Source organism: Manis javanica, chromosome 7 (assembly GCF_040802235.1).
Source record: "Manis javanica isolate MJ-LG chromosome 7, MJ_LKY, whole genome shotgun sequence".
NCBI lineage: Eukaryota > Metazoa > Chordata > Mammalia > Pholidota > Manidae > Manis > Manis javanica.
The window spans coordinates 103,274,156-103,292,988 of NC_133162.1; the positions used below are offsets into that span (position 1 = coordinate 103,274,156).

The 18,833-nt window shown below is 41.8% G+C and overlaps 1 protein-coding gene across 15 annotated transcripts in view; it reads right to left on the reverse strand.

Annotated features, from left to right (window-relative positions):
• Window positions 1–18,833, reverse strand: part of NCKAP5 (NCK associated protein 5) — a 942,960-nt gene that overhangs the window by 724,027 nt on the left and 200,100 nt on the right. The window lies entirely within an intron of this gene.

Here is an 18,833-nt window from a genome sequence, read left to right on the forward strand (position 1 = left end):
ATCCTCTCACAGCAAAGTATAACTATAGAATTTTAAAGTAGCAAGAAACCTTAACAGACTCTTTAGTTGAACTCCTTCCTTTTATTTGCCCAGGTAATTACTTGTCTGTATTTTTTGGCTGGGCCCTGAGTACATCTGTTTAAATGTCCAAGGCTCAGAACATTAGAGATTTCAGTTTGAAATTAGCGTGACAGAAGAGACATGCCTGAGGACCTACCAAGGAAGACAGCACACCCAGAAACCCAGGAAACCCAGGGATTAATACAATTGGTAGAAATTGTGATAACCAACTATTTCAACCTGTGGTTTTGACTTCACGCAGGGAACTAGACAGGTTCCAAAGGAGAGATTTCCAGAGCACTAGGTAAAGGTGGCTATGGAAGAGGTTAGGAGAAAAGAGGCTTAGAATGATGGAAGAATAAGATCTGGAGTGTCCCTCAGACACTGTCGATCCTACAAAAGATTGAGAAGCTTCCCTTGGCAATCCTGTCCTTTTGAACATAACAACTTCCCTAAGGTCCAAGTTGGGAGCACTCAGGACAAATCTTCCTCTGCTCAGCACCAATCCCTGAAACCCCGGATTTGGGTGCAGCCAGGTGGTGCAGTGGCCTTTAATCCATTTCTTGACTGGAGTTTGTCTAGTACATTGGTCCCAGCCCAAGAACAGCCATGGAGAGTAGCTATGGTGATACTAGCTTCTCTAGGGCCCTGAGGGGTTACTTGTTCCCAGCTGATTTCAAAGCAGGTCCAGAAAACAAAACAGGCGAATCCTATCGACACTTTCTAGATTTCTCAGGCCTACTGAGTGGGCAGCTAAGACATGCCCTATGGCAGTAATGGTGTGTGCTGCAAAGTCCAAGAGGATCACCAAGGTTATGATTGAATCTAGCAGCATCTCTGAGCAAATGAACGTGGCAGGAAAGAGGAAGAATGGAAAGAACAAAGGCAAAAGATCCCATCAAAAGTTCAAAACACAATCTCTGTGGCAAGGGCATGTTCTGCACTGTCAGCATAATGAAGACAAGGTCTAGAACCAAAAGACTAGGGTTTGCTTGGAAGGAAAGTCAAATAAGGACAGTGGGAGAAAGAGGCACCTTATGTATCATCATTCAGCATTAAGCCAATATTTTTCATACCACTGGACATAACCAGTCAGAACTGGACTGCTGGTCCCAGGAAAACAGAACTAACACAGTTGACTACAATATTTTTAGTGCCTGATTAGAAGAAAATGTTCCTTTTCAGCCAAGTCTTCTTCATGGAGTCAAGCTCTGCCTGTTTTCTTTGAATATTCTGAGTTCATAAACTGTTTTATGGTTTCTGCTAAGAGCTGTGAGTTTTCCTCAAAAGTCTCAAGTATGTCTACTTACACTTCCAGAAGAACCAGAAGAAATTGCAGGGTGAGGAAACTAAGGTGAGGAAATGGGAAAAAAATAGAATTTGATATTGAGAGAGAACATGAGAGACTCTTAAACTCATCTCAAATTCACCTAATATTTCTAATTCATATTGCTCAGTATTCATTCATTCATTCATTCAATAAATATTGGATATTTATGACATGTTGGGCCCCAAACCCTTTTTAGGCACCAAAAAAAGGGTAATAAAAAGCTGTGCTTGTGGAGTCTGCCACTTGGAATAGGAGACAGTCAATATACAAATAAGCATGTAATTAATTTCAGGTAATGATAATTGCTCTGAATGAAAACATAGCAGGAATTGGTTCCCTGCCATGAGCTACTATAGATAGGGCAGTTAGAGAAGGCCCTCTGGGAGGTGGTAGTCAGGCAAAGGTCCCTATAATGTGAGAGAGGGAGTTTTGACAAGAGGTGAAGGATTAGTGAGCCTTTGCTCTGAGATATGAGCATAGTTTAAGGGCCTTAAAATGACCAACAGCTAAAGCCAAATGGGTCAAGCTAACATGGAAACAAGAGACAAGTCATTTCCCCACCCAGGGCCTGTTCAGTAAGGAGTTCAGCATATTGTTTGCCATATATGGGTCTGCAATGTCTTTATGTCTGTTCATAAAGGCTTGTGAAAGTAAGTGTGCTTAAATCTTTTTCATGCATTTTCATTGCTTGTATTATAGGAGGGCTATTTTTTCATTTCTTCTCTATGTTACTTTCCCCTAGAACTCCTGTTCTCCCAATGCTTTCTGTGAGGCCAACCCAGCTATTACAGGCCAGAATGCTTGCTCATTCCTCTGAACCATCTCTCAGTCTGATGCTTCTGCTCCACATGCTACCTGGTCCTAAACTGTTTTATGGTTTCTGCTAAGAGCTGTGAGTTTTCCTCAAAAGTCTCAAATATGTCTACTTACACTTCCAGAGGAACCAGAAGAAAGTGCAGGGAATTCTAGAACCAGCACTGGAGGCTGGATCTAGTTGGGTTTTGCATGTAGGTCTGTGTCATCTCTGGAGAGGCCCTTAGTAAAAACGTGGGTTTTGGAGTCAGGAAAGATGTGAATTCTAATTCCAGCCCCACCACTCACTAGTTGAAGACCAGTTTCTCGGCCTCCATGGTAAAATGGGATGGATGTACTAGCACCTACCTTATAGCATGGTTGTAAAGAGGGTACAGTATAAAAAGAATGATCGGTAATTGGAGTTGCTGCCAGTAGGTCTGTAGGTGCTTGTGGAAAGGGCTATGCTTTTGATTTTCAGTTATGTCTCACAGTACCTACAATACATTTCCCGTCAATGGTCTTTGAAGATAGCATAATCTGCTCCAAAAAAGCTACATTTGGAATTATCAGGGACAGATTCCTTTCCAGGTTCTGTCACTATTTATATGACCAAGAATAAAAGTCTTTTAACTCCTCTAAGACTCAGTTTCCTTATCTATAAAATAGAAATAATCATCATAACCTCCCAGGGTTGTTAGATATAATCTATGAGATAATATAAGGAAAGAAGAAAGCATTTTTTGCTCTAAAATTGTGATTCTGTAGCTCTTAACTCTTGATGGTTTAATATAAAATCTAGTTATGTAAATCCACAATTCCTATAAAATGGAATTCATAGACTAAGTACCAATTTGTGACAACTCCTTGCTGGACTAATCAAGGAGTGGTCAGAGTCATCTTGCAGTTGCCAAAAGTCACAAAAAGAAGGCCAATGTTTAAAGTCCCTGTGATTTAGCTCAGGCCTATCAGAATCCCATGTCTTTTTTTCCAAGGCGAAGGTCATTTAATGGTCTATGCACTGGTAAACCTGACGAATTGTTTTGTATTTTTTTCAGCTTCTACCTGAAGCAGTCATGTGATGTTATAAATATCTCAGCAAATGGCAGTGCAAAGCTAGGAAGGGTCACTGTGCCCTCGTAGATATGTCTGGCAATGTTTTGCAATACTAAATGATACTATGACCTTGATAGGATTTACATTTTGCTGATATACTTCAATGTGGTGTAGACAGAGCCAGATGTATAGTAGCCTTTGGCAGGTATGAGGGCCCGTATAGGTCCATAGGGCAGGAAGAAACTAGACTGGACATAGGAAAAAGAGACGCATAGCTGAAAGCAACAATTACCATTAGCTAATGGCCAAATATCTCTATACTATTCTTGTTTAAGACCATCACATTATCTTCACCATAACTCTGGCAAGCTTATGCAATCTGGTGACAGTATGGACACTACTAAAATATTTTGCTGGCCCAATCTATGGGCACCATGAGAGCAAGGAATTCTACATTTTGCTTAGTGATGTGCCTCCAACACTAAGAATGGTGCCAGACACACAGTAGGCACTAAAAAAAATGTTAACAAAAAAGGGAATGAATGGATGAGAATCTTATGTCGGGTTTCCTGCTGGATTCCTAGAGCATTTTATACTGTGGTTACAGAGCAATTTGCATTTAGTCATCATCGTCTTACACAATTAAGAGCTTTCCACTAATTATTTTATATAGCTAGCTTTTCCACTTACTTACAGTAAAGAGAAGGGTACTGCATTAGAATAGGCAGTGCCACTGAAAGAAAGGAAAGTGTGAACAATGAGTAAAATGACATGACCAAGGTCACCAGAAAGACACTGACAAAAGGGACGGACTGGAAGGTCTAAGCTCAGTGAGCTCCCCTGTGCTCCATCTCCTGAAGACCTGGCTGCTCATTTTCTGGGAAGCAATAAAGCAAAGAGACAGAGGTTGGGTTTCTCTTACTTACCCCAAAATTCATTCTAACATCAGGAAAAGACAGGCTTATGAGACTAGGTTGCTAGTTCTTCAGCTTGTTCTGCATGGGTACGCATTCTTTGGCTGGCCCTCCTGTTCAGAGATGATGCTACAGAGCATAATGAAGCCTCTGGAATGGGGATTAAGAGGCCAACAGAGGGTTCCTCTTCATACCTTTTTACTATTAGAGGGACATACATTTGCCTCTGCAACCTGAGGCGGCCTCTTCATTGCACCTGAATTGTCCATCCTCACCAGACCAAAAGCCAGACAGGCTTACTGATAACTGTGTTAATAGGGCCTGATTTCTACCTTGCCCCAAAGCTGGAGCCTACAGCTTTTCCCTGACCCTCACTTCCTGTACACTCAAATTTCTCAATTCTCTCTCTCATAACAACCTTCTTTGCATTCCCACTGCCATGAACTTAATTTGGGGAAAGCCCAAGAAAACATTGCACTAACAGAAATATTTCTTAACCAGTCTCCATGCCTCAACTCATGCCTTCAATCCATTTTCTAAACTTTCATCCCAAATGTGATTCTAGAAGGCAATCCTAATTGTATGACACTGTAATGGAAAACCCAGTTCCTTAGCACAGAACATGAGAGCCTTCATGATTTGGCTTCTGTCTCCCTTTTCAGCTTCATGCCCAACCCCTGGCGACACTACCTCGCAGCTCTGCTAACCCACTTGTCATTCCTGAAGCACGCCAGTACACTCAACTACTGTGTCTTGGCCCACCCAGTTCTCTGTCTGAAATGTCCTTCCCTCTGACACCTGCCTGCTAATCTCCTTGGGGTATTTTTTAAACCAATCAGAGCTTTAAATCCAGTCTAAATCTCTGTGGTTTCCCTAACGCCATTAGGCAGACCTCAACCAACCCAGCACCTTCACTTTCTATCATAGCAACCATAACACTAGATTAAAAATTGTTTACTTCCTCTCCCTGAGGTTAAAGACTGTGCTTGATTTATGTGAATACACACACATACACACACACACAGAGCAATACACAACAAATGCTCACTAAATAGTTGTGGACCAAATAACTGAATAAATGTATTACAGTCTCTTAGATTTGTCCTTTCATTCTTCCTGATAATAATTTGGTTGCTGATTTCCCAGATACCAGAAAGCAGCCAGTAGAACACTTGGGGAAAAAGTCAACTATACTGCCATTTGGAAGACTGAGGGGATAGAAAATATGTCCTACCATGTCCAAACAAGGCTATTGATCTGTGGGAAGGAAAGAACAAATATCCATTTACTATATTTGAAAGGGAAAACTGAAAATGCAATCGTTGGCAGCGTGCACTCCCCAAGCATTTACTGAGCCCTACTGTGTGCTGGTCACTGAGCTATATGCTGGGGACATGCCAAAAAATGGTGAATTGTTCTGGCTGACTAAGCAGTTAGAGTTAAAGCTGGGACCAGAAGTGTGGAGCCCACACAGCTACTCAGCAATTCACCTGGCAGAGTTCTGCAGCTGGATGCCTTGTCTTCCAGCCATAGAGGACTAGATGTGTGCAGACCAGACCAAGCAACATGTATGCAGACTTACAGAATAAGGTAACAACCAGACGTTACCTACCAAAAGCAATCAGTACTTAGACTCATCTAGGGTTTATTAGTCCACTGGCAGAGCATTTCCTTTAGTTATTATTCTTTTCCATGACAGCCTATTTCCAAAGGGCTACAGTTTACTTGCATATAGAAAGACCTCCCAACCATTGACGGATAGGGTGATGTACAAGGATTCAATCCTGAGACATGAGCATGGAGTGGGAAGTAGAGGCTCAATTAGTCACACCTAGGAATAACCCCACTAACTCATCTGGGTATTATAAATAGTAGATCAGGGAAGAATTACCAGCTAAAAATTCCATTTAAAATAAACAAACAGTAAAACACTTCCTTGCTGGTTACTCTCAGGAAAAATGTTATGCCTGCCTCATACAATGTCACAGTGTCTCATGATCAAAATTAAGTTAACACACTTCTCTGATGATCATATGTTCATTCAGAAATTCATTAAAACCAGGAGCATGTATAAAATCCAACAACATTCAAGGAGACAGAATGTTGTTGTTTTTTTAACCAAGGTTTTAGTCCAATATATCTAACAAAATGCTTTTGGAGATAATATTAGCAAACAAGGTCAACTCTTTGATGTTACTTATAGACAAGCAGACATTACTTGCTTAAAAAAGCAGTTCTTGGGGAATCTTTCTTGAATCCCTGATTGATTACAGCAGGAGGAAGTCTTGTAGAAGTGGAAATCCTGTTCACCTGGGAAACAGTTAACCTGGTGGTAACCCATGGGGGCAATTCTTCAACTCAAGTCTGGGTATTATTTCTGACTAAAAATTAGTCGCTTTATGAAAATTACATTTTCCACATGCTTCTTGGTCAGCTCCAATCCATTATCTTTTCTGAAGTCTACTCTGGATACTCCAGCTCCTGTTCATCTCTATTTCCTTAACTATTTATAGGACTCATTTTCTATTCCTCTTGGTTTGGATGTAATTTACACATAATCAAGACAGAGAAAATAAACTCAACAACATTCAGGAAAGTGCTAACTAAGCAAACAGCAACTACTCAAAAAATGCTTTCTGAGTTTTATGGCCTCTTTGTAGCAACTCAACATTGGCAAGACCTGTGGTTCTCAGCCCATCAGATCAGCTCACTTGCGAACTCGTTATAAATGCAAATTTATAGCCCCACCCAGACCTGCTGAATCAGAAACTCTGGGGGTGGGACCAGTAATCTGTGTTTTAATGGGCCTTCCCTGTGATTCTGATATAGTCTCAAATTGGAGAATTACCATTTTAAGATTACAAATCCCCATCTTTTTGGAAAAATTTGACCAGTTTATGAGAAGAGAGAAAGATCGAGGTTCTTATAATGGATTCAAAGAAGTTAGAAAATGAAACAATTTCCAATTATCTTTGCAAAGAGCCACCTCTAGCAGAAAGTGCACATAGTAAAATTAGACATCTAAACAAAAACAAAAAACAAAACAGAAATGTTTGTCTAACAGAGCAACACAGATGATATTTCTACTTATCAGGAAAATTGCTTAGCTTTGAGTGTCAGGACAACCACAACCTCCTGAATTAATTCAGATTCTGGGCTGAATGAAGGTGCAAAGCTTATTCCCATGGAAACTGAGCACTTTACAGATTGATAGGGTTATAGAACACTTAACTGAGCCAAGGCAATTGCCAATTTTCAAAGATTAGCATTGAAAATTTGATGCAACATGTTTATTTTTGCAATATCAGACGTGCTTCATCTATATTTGAGGATAAAGGACTGTCAAAATTTGATTTACGGGCAAAGAAAAAGCCTTACTACAACACATCCTATCATCTTTGAGCCCCAGCCAAAGTGAGGCAGAAGCTCTGTTTTCTTAATACTCCCTTAATTACAAGGCGACTGTTTTGAACACTGGTATTAAGTGGTTGCTAAGGCTTCCTGCCTGGGAGTTCAGCATGCCAAGTTTCAGTCATGAGCACACTGTGAATGGGCTGAATGAGTCTCACCCACCCCAAGGCCGTGCCACAGAGCATCCACAGGAAGGTTCTGGGGAGGCAACACAACGTTAATAGTGGCTCAGCCTCTCCTCATTTTCCAGATTTTCCTATGGTTCTCACTGATCACCTTGTCACATAGGACTTCCCCTGAATTAAAAAGGGCTGCATCAAACAGCAGCAGATCTGTTGCTGCCATTTCCGAGCACAGAGAACCACGTGGAAGTTTGTGAGACCTCCAAAAGATGTGTTTGTTTGCCCCTTGGGCAATTTCAGTGTTTCCAAATTTTATATATGACTGTGACCAACCAGGAAGAAGGCAAATAAGTTCAAAGCAAGACTTAACTAGGCTCAGATATAGGCCTTTGTGTCTGGTAAATAATAAGAGAAGTAACCACAGGGGATTTTATCTCTATGTCCTCAGAGAGATACAAAGGACCTCAGGTAATACAAACCAGAGTGCTCAAAATGAGCAAGTGCAGCCCACAGAGCTAGGCTTATACTTATCTATTCAAACATCTAAGGCCCCTCTAGCTTTAAAATTCTCCACTTCTCTGATCTTGTAAGCTCCTCATAGGGACTAAGACATTGAAATTTCATGCCAGGTTTTAGTAATTTAGGTTATTGTCAAGAAAAAAAAAGTCCACAAGCAACACATACCGCAAATTTGAGGTTGTTTTTGTAAATGCTTAGCATTTCAGAGCTCTGCCTTCCATTTTGAGGAGCCAGTGGTAGGTTTCAGAGTTTCCTATTTTGGAAGGTATGTGTCTCACCAATGGGTTTCAGCCCCAGGCAAGTTCACTGGTGATTCAGTGAGACTGGAAATTGACATCGGAACGTTCTTGGAGTGAAAAGGTTTATACCCAGCTTTATGCTCACAGTGGCACGTCAAGCACTAGAATCCCACCACCCCAGGGCAAGTCTGCACCACAGCAAGCTGGTCTCTACTTCTCAGTCTCTCCAGCCCCGCAGCCATCTCAACCTCTGTCCTTAGGTGCTGCCACCACTCCAGCCTCTGCTCTCCTGCAGCCATGCAGCCCAGAGCACTGGGCGGAGCTCTTAATACAGAGTCAGTACTAACGTACTGCCCATACGTGTGCAATAGGCAAGCCGACAAGGGTCAGGAGAGACTCCTGGCCATAGGAACTTTCATTTTCTCTACAGTATGGTAAGAACAACAGATTTTTGGTAAGCAAGTTACTGATTAAGACTTGGGGGTTGGGGGTGAGGGCGGGGGGTGGTGCAGACAAGTTCACGGGTTCCTATTAGGATATAACTGCCTGCCTCATCTGCCCCCCAGTGGATGTCTAATACTGCAGATAGTACCAAACCCTATATATGGTTTTTCCTATACAAACATAACTACAATAAAGTTAATATATAAATTAGGCACAGTAAGAGGTGAACTAATAATAAAGTTGAACAAGTATAACAACATACTATAATAAGTTATGTGAGTGTGGTTTCTATCTCTCAACATATCTGAATATACTGTTCTCCAACTCTCCACACACTTCTTGTATGATGTGAGATGATAAAATGCCTACTGATGAGATGAAGTGAGGTGAGTGACCAGGCACTGTAGCATAGCCTCAGGCTACTGCTGACCTTCAGACCTTATGTCAGAAGGAGGATCGTCTGCTTCCTGACCACTGTGAACTGTGGGTAACTGAAACTTTGGAAAGGAGACCACAGGTAAGGGGGAACTACTGTATTTACACCAATGTGGGGGTAGGAGCAGTGGGAACAGAGGTCAGTAGTGGCACAGAAAAGGAAAGGAAAGAGGAAAGGGAAGGAAAAGAGCAGAACCGAAGAGGAAAGGGAAGGCAGCGAAGACTCTAAGAGACAAAGGGAGTGCTTTTCACCAGGTGTCTTGCATCCAGTTGTGCTGACCTGAAGGTCTAGAGAAGGTGAAGGAGTTTTTACTCCTTCTCCAAGAGGTAATCAACTCATATCGCAGAACTTGACATGATTATCTCACAAGCTTTGATAGTTGAGTATCTTGGCTGCCAGAGGCACAGCTGTTTGATGGCTCCAAGAATAACCCAGTCCTTTCTGAAATCTAGCAGTCCTGCTGTGGCCAGTGACCTCTGGGTTCAAGGAACTTGCTGGCTGGCAATATTATCTGAGCTCTAATACACGTTGCAACCCATCCTTTGCATGGGAGGAGGTGGCTCTGTCAGACTCAAAGGGAAGTTATCAATAATGTTCCAGTTACAGGATGGAAGTTGCCAGATGTCAACAGCTGTATCTGTTTGTTTGCAACCTGTACATATTGGCCAAATTCAAGCTACTTTTGGTTTCAGACAAATGCTAGATTGGTAAAATGAGCCAGCCTTTTTGAGAAGAAAAGTTTTTTATTATCTGGATGTGAGATAAGTATTTAACTCATAAATCTTGCTTGCAGTTAAACTATTACAAGAGAAGGAAATATCCAACTTTTTCTGCCTCAGTCATCTCTGAGTTCTAAAAATGCACAAGCTAGATGGAATCTCTCAAAACACATTTTCATATCATCGTGTGATGAAACCCACACCAGGTGGACACATCTTCTATCTCTATTAAGATTATAATACAGGGAATACTACAAAAAACAGACCATGACTCAATGCCAAAGAAAGGTGACATTAATACCCATATGTTCTTATTTGGCAGATTCCTTGATTTTCAGAGGTAAAGAATGGATCTCAACTTGTTTCTAAGCCAAAGCTATTTTTCAAATACTTTCTCTGATCATTCACAAATACTGTAAACATTTAGAAGTTTGGACTTGGTTATCTGGAAATGTATGACTGCTCAACCTGAAATTTGCTTGAGTCCAAGTCATCTTTTAGAAGAAACACAGAATCTTATTAAAAGATTCTTATTAAATTGCAACTTTTAAGAACTTAATTGCAAGCTTTTAAGAACTTAAATGTTGATTTTAAATTTGTAAAGCAATGCCAATCATAGGTGACTTAATTCTAATAAATTTTCCTCAGGAAAATGTCTATTCACTATTAATTCAACTGTAATATAAATTTTAAAAGACTTAAGCTTCAGCCCTCTAAAAATTATACGATTATGTAGACAGTCTATTCCAATTTATCCAAATCAGTGAGGTCTGACCATTTATTCAACCTCTCTGGGGTTCATGAAAGTGTGACTTTTGACAAGACTTTTCCCTATAATTTACAACGCAATCATGCTTATCACTGACACATGTCTTTCTACAGTCAAATTTAGAAAGTAGAAGAGTTCTGATGAACAACTTGGGTGGGAAGTCTATAAACCATCCACAGTAATAATTTATCTCAAATACCAAAGGTCAAGTGCAATGGCCACATCCAATAAGACAACAATGCCCTTGGCAACGGAGGATCCTTGCATTATTGTAAAGCTGACAAGGTAGCTTCAAGCAAAATGGATTGAAAGTCCAAACATTAAGTGGGGATGGCAAAGTGACTTAAAATAAGTCTATCTTGAGACATTTGAAAGAAAACTAAGCAAAGAATTCATTCTCAGAGAGTATAAATTATGTAATATTAAATTTTCCTCAGCCTTGAATCTTTGTAAGTAGGCTTTTTATGATAGTCATCTATTTGTGTAGATTTCTTTCTCTATAAGATCTCTCTTTCCTCCCTGTTCATTGTGCCTAGAATTAGAAATTTCTACCTTTATCACTTACTTAAATGCAATACTGAGGAGAGGCCTGCTATGATTTCTTAGTCACTGAAACTCCATCTTTTTGGCTGAGGACACACTGATAGCTGGAATCTTGTTCCCCCTTTGGTGTTGCTCACCCTGTACAAGGCACTTGATATCATAAGGAACTTAACAGATCACTGGGCCCCTTCCTCTGATCACAAAGGTGAGAGTCCAAAGCTCAGAAGAAAATGGAGAATTGTTCAGGCTGACTCAGCAGTTGGAGACCAAGCTGGGGCCAGAAGTGTGGAGCTCACGCAGTTACTGTGCAGTCCACTCCCCGAGCATTTCCTGAGCGCTACTGTGTGCTGGGCACTGAGCTATGTGCTGGGGACATGGCAATGGACTCCAAGTGTCTTTTCCCATAAAAGCTGGCAAAGGAAGTGAGCTGAACAAACTTGAAAAACAGTATACAATGAATCTATCATTCTAAGTGTAATTATAGAAGTGAGTCTTTAATTAATCTTTTTTTTTCATTCAATCTAACGAATTTAGTAACTGAGATATAAAAATTATTTTCTTACAAGATTTCCCTTAAAAAGAAATACAAGAACTTAGAATCCACAGACAGTTTTTAACTGAGATTCCAGCAAAATTAATTTAACTTTATAATGAGATTTTTTTCACTTTCTTTCATTTAAAGGATATGAATAGAGAGCTCAAGCATTTTAGTTATAAACTCAGAATTAAAGTTGTATTTATTCGTTTAGTCAATTTATTAGGTGTGTATACAAAGAATATGGACACAGAACTCTTGATCTGATTACTTGATGTTCAGATCTAACTGGTTACTATTAACAATGGTTAAGTTATTAACTTTTCTAGAGGATCAGTTTCTACATTGTCATGGATAATGGTGAATCTTACTCAAGTGTGAAACCTTAGTTCATTCAATTTTCCATGAATTCTCTTAGATAATTAGTTTCAAGAAATACCACCATGTGGCACCTGATCATTTTCTAGCCCTCCTAGGAATTTCTGAGCCATGTGACAAGAACACTAACTGCAAAATTAGATAGTGAGGTGACATTAACATTCAGTATTTGACCAGAGTCTCCCTAGATTTTTGAGTGCCCATTCACTTCACATACTAGAGATAACCACAATGCCTACTGCTTTGGGGCCTGGCCTCGGGTTTCCTTAATACCTCGAAACCTCAGGATAGCTGTCTGGTCCTTTACCCATATCTTCAATTGGTTCTTATGTGCCTTTTCCCAAATGTGCTGGATTTATCCACTTTTGGAAATGCGCAGAAAAATAATGCCCAAGTTGTGACCCGCCACTTATGTGGTCTTCACCTAAGCCTCAGCCATGCAGAAATTATGTGCCAATGTTCCAGAACATCACATAAATGCTGGCTGATTTTCGTGGACAGAGAGCAGAGAAATTGGATCCATTTATTGGGAAGCCATTGTGTGTATATTGTTGTTTAATCACTTTTCTAGTTTCTCTTTTTCCTTTTGCCAAAGAGCCACTGTCTCTGGAGTTATTCCAGCATCCAGACTAACTCCATGCTCTATCCTCTTTCCTCTTTATGTCGGGGAGCTATGCCATCCTCTAGACGTTCATCAAGGGCCAAAGCAGGGAAAAGCTCCTGAACGCAGCCCTCCAAGCACGTGCCCTGAGCTGCTGAGGCTTCCACCTGTGTGGCTCTCTCAGGAGCTCTCGCCAGAGCGCTCAAGAAGGCATTGCAGAAATTCAGAGGAAAAAAAATACTGATTTTTTAAGATACTTACATTCTTTAAAAAATGTAATAGGAGTGCAGCCTCTTGGACATAATGTGCTTGATGAATATTTAATAATGAAAGGATGAATGGGAAATAACGCTCTTGCGGAGGTGGGCCCTTGGGTGGGGGCTGCCACTTTTCCTTGCCCTGTGTAGTGGCAGGCACTGGAGAGCATCTTAGATGTAGCCCAGAGGATGAGCCTCAGCACCTGCAGGGGTGGGGGTAGGCGGTGGGCAGAATCGCCTCCAGCTCTCAGGGGAGAGCCATCTTTGTTCATTGAATGAAGAGTGCATGTAGCTTACTCACAATACTCACTAGAATAAAGCTTTACTTGGTGGCTGTAGGGACATATAAAAGGAGCACAGCCAGTACCACTAGCAATGACACTTATTTTTTCCTTTGTTAGAGTGACTGTTGCATTCCTTTTCTTTCACCCAGCCATTCATGGGACATCTTGGATGCTCCCCTCTTGTAGGTTTGGGTATTTGAAGAAACCAAAACCCTACTCTTTATCCTAGTTCTCACACTATCAGTTCTCATTGCTGTGGGATATAATTTTCCACTTTCTCAAACAAATTTTTTTTTGTTCTGGTGTTTCTTGATGCTTGTGTAACTCCAGAAGAAAATGGAGACTCAGAAAAGTTTAAAGGATTTGAGGACCTAGCTTGGTCTTGTTTTATGACACTAAGAGCTATATACCATTTCTAGCGGCAGTTTCATTTTCCTTTTAAGGAAGTCCTACAGCAACATGCTTATCAACAAGGGCGGTAATCCTTAGCTGGATCCTCTGTGAGCAAAGGACCCTGAACATGAAACGTGTGCCTTGCATGGCTGTGGTTTCACTAATAAGCCGTGTTTACTTTTCCAGTTTTCCACTGGTGTCTGGTAACCACATAGGGAGAAGGACAAACTATTTCTTGTTCCTATTAGACTAAGACTCATTCTAGTTAATCCCTCATTTAATACAAGTTTTTTATGTCATTATTTCCAGACAATATTTAATTACCAAAGAAATGTAGATTTGATCCTTAATTGAGTGTTGCAAATAGTACAGGGGACGGAAAACCCAAGAAAATGACTCTTGGTCAGACTTGGTTCTGGTTCAGGAACTTGGTGCCACTAACTTAAGTGACTCGGGGCCAGTTACTTAAACTTTCTGAGCCTCAGTTTCTGCATCTCTAAAATGGGAATCATAATACATGCATTACAGGCTGATGGGAGAATCATTTGAATTAGCTCCAGGAGAGAGACATTGACTATCTTGTTCACCCAGAATTCTGTGAAGGACAAAGCACAATAAATACTTGTTAAAAAAAAGACAATTAAAATATGTATGATGGATCTGGGCACTTTCTAGCTCATCACCAACAGCCAATAATCTACATTTAATTTGCGCTCTTTCTGCTTTATCTTTCATCTACTCAGGAGATTGGGGGCCACGGTATGTGTAAGAACAAATGTTAAGTGAATATAATTTGTAATGAGGGAAGAACTTTTATAGACTCACATGCCAGAAAAGTCTGTCAGAGATGTACGGGAGGGTTATGAAGGTGTCTACATCCCTCTGTATTAACTGGAGGAGGCCCCCGTTCTTTGCTACAGAACATGCAGTTGACCATCCCCACTGGAGCTGTCGAGGGAGGAGAAAGGAAGGACGCTTCCAGGCAGGAGCCAAGGCCTGGCAGTCCTGGTTGTGACTCTCCTCTTCGGCCCCGAATGAAAACACCCTCCATGCGCGAGGACAGGCTTTCTAGGCCCTCAGAGCTCTGGGGAAAGCACTTCAACCCAAAATATCATCTATGTTCTGTTTTCCATCACAGGAAAAAAAAAAAGGTCTAATGTTGAATGTTTAGCCCCATGGGAAACTACTACCACAAATTGAATTTTGAAAATTCAATTCAATTTAAAATCCATTTAAGTCTATTTTTAAAAATCTTTTGGTGAGTCCTTTGCCATGTGAGGAATCTCTCTAGAAAGAGGAAGAAAAACCCTGATTTTGAATAAATCTAGATTCACATAAATATAACTTTCTTAAATTGAGGTGTAAGGGCATCATTTGCAAAGGGGCATGGGCCTGCACCTCTTTCAGGTACTTCTTCAGAGCTGTCCCATTTTCCCATTGCTCAGAAACTTGGCTGGACCTCTCATCACAACACAATGGAGGAGAGTGTCTGTGCACAAGGAAGGCGGGACTGTTATCTGAGCAAAGGCCTCCAAGCCAAGAGGAACCTGCTTTGAGAAGGGACCACTATAAAACTGGCCAGGAAGCTATGGCTTACTGGAAGTGGCCAGCCCTTTCACTGCAAGGAAAGGAAGCCAGAAACTCACTGACCAAAGCACAGAGAAGCATGCTGCTTTCAACGGTGAAAGGATGAATGTGGATGGTGTACATGTTAGCTACATGAGCCTGGTAGTAAGACAGACCTTGGTGTTTACTATCATGTGATCTTGGACAAGTTATTTAATGTGTGAGCCTCAGTTTCTTCAGCTGTATAAGGGGGAGAGTATAGAACCCCCCTGTAGAGTTGTTGTGAAAATTAAATAAGCTAACATAAATAAAATATTTAAGCCCAGCATCTAGAATATAGTAAATATAATGTTAATTGCCATAATTATTATCAATAGCATTGATTCAGATGGGAACAAAAAGCCATATGGATATTTTAAGGTCATCTATTCAGTAACACTGTCATCAGTTCATCATAAATGTCCACACATTGAGGGGAGTATGTAATTGACGCCCCCCACTTTCCATCTCAGAACTCAGTATTCTATACATATTGGGGCTACTCTATCCTAAACCAATGGCTGGATCTTGGTTTCTTTCCCTCCCCAGAACATACCAGATCTATGCTTTATTCTCTCAAAATCCCTCCTCAATCAAATGACAATTGGATAAACTGGTTCCATTTACACCAGCCCTTTAAGGTGACATGATTCAGCTCACTGTAGCACTTAAAAAATAATTTTAATTCTAGAATCTCATTGCCACTCAGCACTCACATCTAAGGTAGCAACGCACTCAAGCAAAGGATTAGGCCCTAACTAGAAGCAGGCTGTAAATACTATGCAAGGACGCTGGAGTTCCTGCTCGGTTTAAGTTACACTGAATTCCAATCATGCATTTTATCTTTTGGCATGCATACGTAGGTGCCCAATAAATGTTACCTCTGGTGATAATAAAACAAAAGTCTAACTTTCAAAAGTGAAATATCCAAAAGACCATTGTCTGTATTCTTGGCAGCAGCCAGAGAGCTAGTTTTCCCAAGTCAGCAGCCTCTGAGGAGGCTGGCCAGGGGCCAATTCCCAGGGTTGGCGCATTCCTGGGACCTGGCAAGAGGCCACTGGGACCCTGTTTCCTCTTTCTCTCTCTTTATGTAGTGGAAAATCTTTCCCGCTTCAGCCCCTCTGAGTCTGTTTTCCCCCATCGAAGAGCAGGAGTCACATGGGAAATGATCCCAGCCCCTTCCCCAAATCTCATCTCCCACTCCTCCAAGTTGGCACAGCTCAAAGCAATTGAAGGCCTAAGACAGACAAAGGAGGGCTCTGCAGCCCAATCTCCAGCCTGATCCTATCTGGGCCAGGGCCGAACACCCGCAGGACCCTGTGCACAGGGAGCCATTGTACACTTGGTTACAAGGCTATGGGCACTTCTGGAAGCCTTTGGAATAAAATTGCCTGTTATAAATAGACATTGGCCGGGCTTCAAGGGTGAGAGCAGTAGGCCAAAAGTTCCAGAAAAATACAATGCTTCGTATAAGAAGGTCTACAATATAGCTCATTAACGGGGAACTACTGAGCAGTTGGACTCAGAAGAAAGAAACCCAAGGCTTGGTCAGATATAACCTGCAGTTAACACCTGGTGAACATTTCTGGCTGATAACATCATGGATATGCCATTCAGTTTTTAGACATCATACATTCATATACCCAAACCAAACACTTAAAAAAAATCTTTTCTAAATGCCTCCTTCCATCTGCAGACAAAGAAAACTGCCATCTGGAGTCGCCACGTCAGCCGGCTCCACATATTTTCAGAGTTGAGGAGGAGACTGCATGCCAAGCCCTGTGCTGTGGGCTCTATTGGAATCCTGTCCATAATTCTTTTGACAGCTCTTTAAGTAAGAGATTATCACCTCTTCCTCTAGATGAGAATGCAGAGCTCAGAGAAGGCAAATAACATGGCCAAGCTCACAGAGGCAAGGCAGTACGTGGCAGGTTGAGATTCCAATCCAGTTCAGGCTGATTCTCTAGCCAGCCATGTTCTTTCCACTTCATTACATGGCATGCATTTCCACTGTACCCTTTCAGATGGGTGCTCTGCACACAGTAGGTGCTTAGTACATGTTTCTTCCTGCTATAAACATAAGCTATTATTGCTGATATTTCTGGTAAGTTTAAGCTTAGCGGGTAGAAGCTTCATCACTGCCTTAATTACAATGCCTTTCCTTTGCGGAGTCCTACACAGTCTATAAAACAATACCTTTATTCCCTTGACTCTCATAGAGACATCACTACTGAGCACACAGAGATTCAGAGAGTTTAAGAAACTTGCTGAAGGCCACACAGCTACCAAAGGGCTCACCTCAAGTCCCAACAGATTTGGAGTTCTACTGCAGTAATCCACCCACTGCATCACCCTCCTCACACCTCTCCCACTACAGAGCATCTACCCAGCCCTGCACCAGGCCTTTTCATCAGGACTTCGGAGAGAAGACCATGTCATTGGCCACACAGAACTTACACTGTGAAGGTGTCATATCTGGTCAGACCAAGTGGGTGAGACTGAGAAAGCAACACATGGGATCCCATTTCTAGTACTATAACAACCATAAACTAGTATGACCTAGATGGTGTTTTCTTCTCATTCCAGAAATATGGGAAGAGAGGACTAGGTGGGGTATGTGTTCTACAGGATAAATCTTCTGGATGCATTCTGATGGCCCCTACACATCCTCTCTCTGCCCTTCTCTGCACTGCTCTGGGCCTCAGGCTGCCCTGTGGGCCCCTCTCCCTTGCCTTCCAACCGGGCTTAGCAAATGGGAAGTGCTGGGGGAGCCCTGGCAAGTGGGAGCAGAGTGTGGTGGGAGTTTTCATGTCCTGCTCCCCTCCCTGCTTGGCCAACACTGGCTGGTGGCATCCCTCCACCTGAAGTGTCATTTCCTGCTAAGTGGCTCTCTCCCTGTGGCCACATGGTTCTGTGGTGCTTCCTTCCCTGCCCTCCAGACTGAGAGGCAGTAATGGCTTTCACAGTTTCTAGCTTCGGGGTGCTGCACTATTATCCTGTTGAGTTCTCTCCATCCTGCCACCCTTTCTAAGAGGCCCTTTATTAAATCCTCCCCATCCTGACCTGACTGTGCCATCTGTTTCCTTCTAGGGCCTCACCTGGTGCAATAAATAAACAATAGAGTTGCTGCAGTTTTTATAGGCAAAACTATGGAATGTTATTCAGATTCTTCAGAGAGGATGAGAAATGCTAACCATGTTCGACTGGGCTTTCTTCTACCTTCACTTCCTCTTGCTACACCTTACCAAACAGGAATCAGGTCAGATTTTCTGCCTCAGTGACCTACCAGCAGAGCTCCAAACCTGGCCTGGGAGATCTCCAAATAGCACCTTACTGCTGCCATTTGGCTAGGACGCCCCCTGGGGAGGTGGGATGATAGCACGAGCACATCCCAGGCATGTCTAGTCGGCACCCTTGAGGACTTCA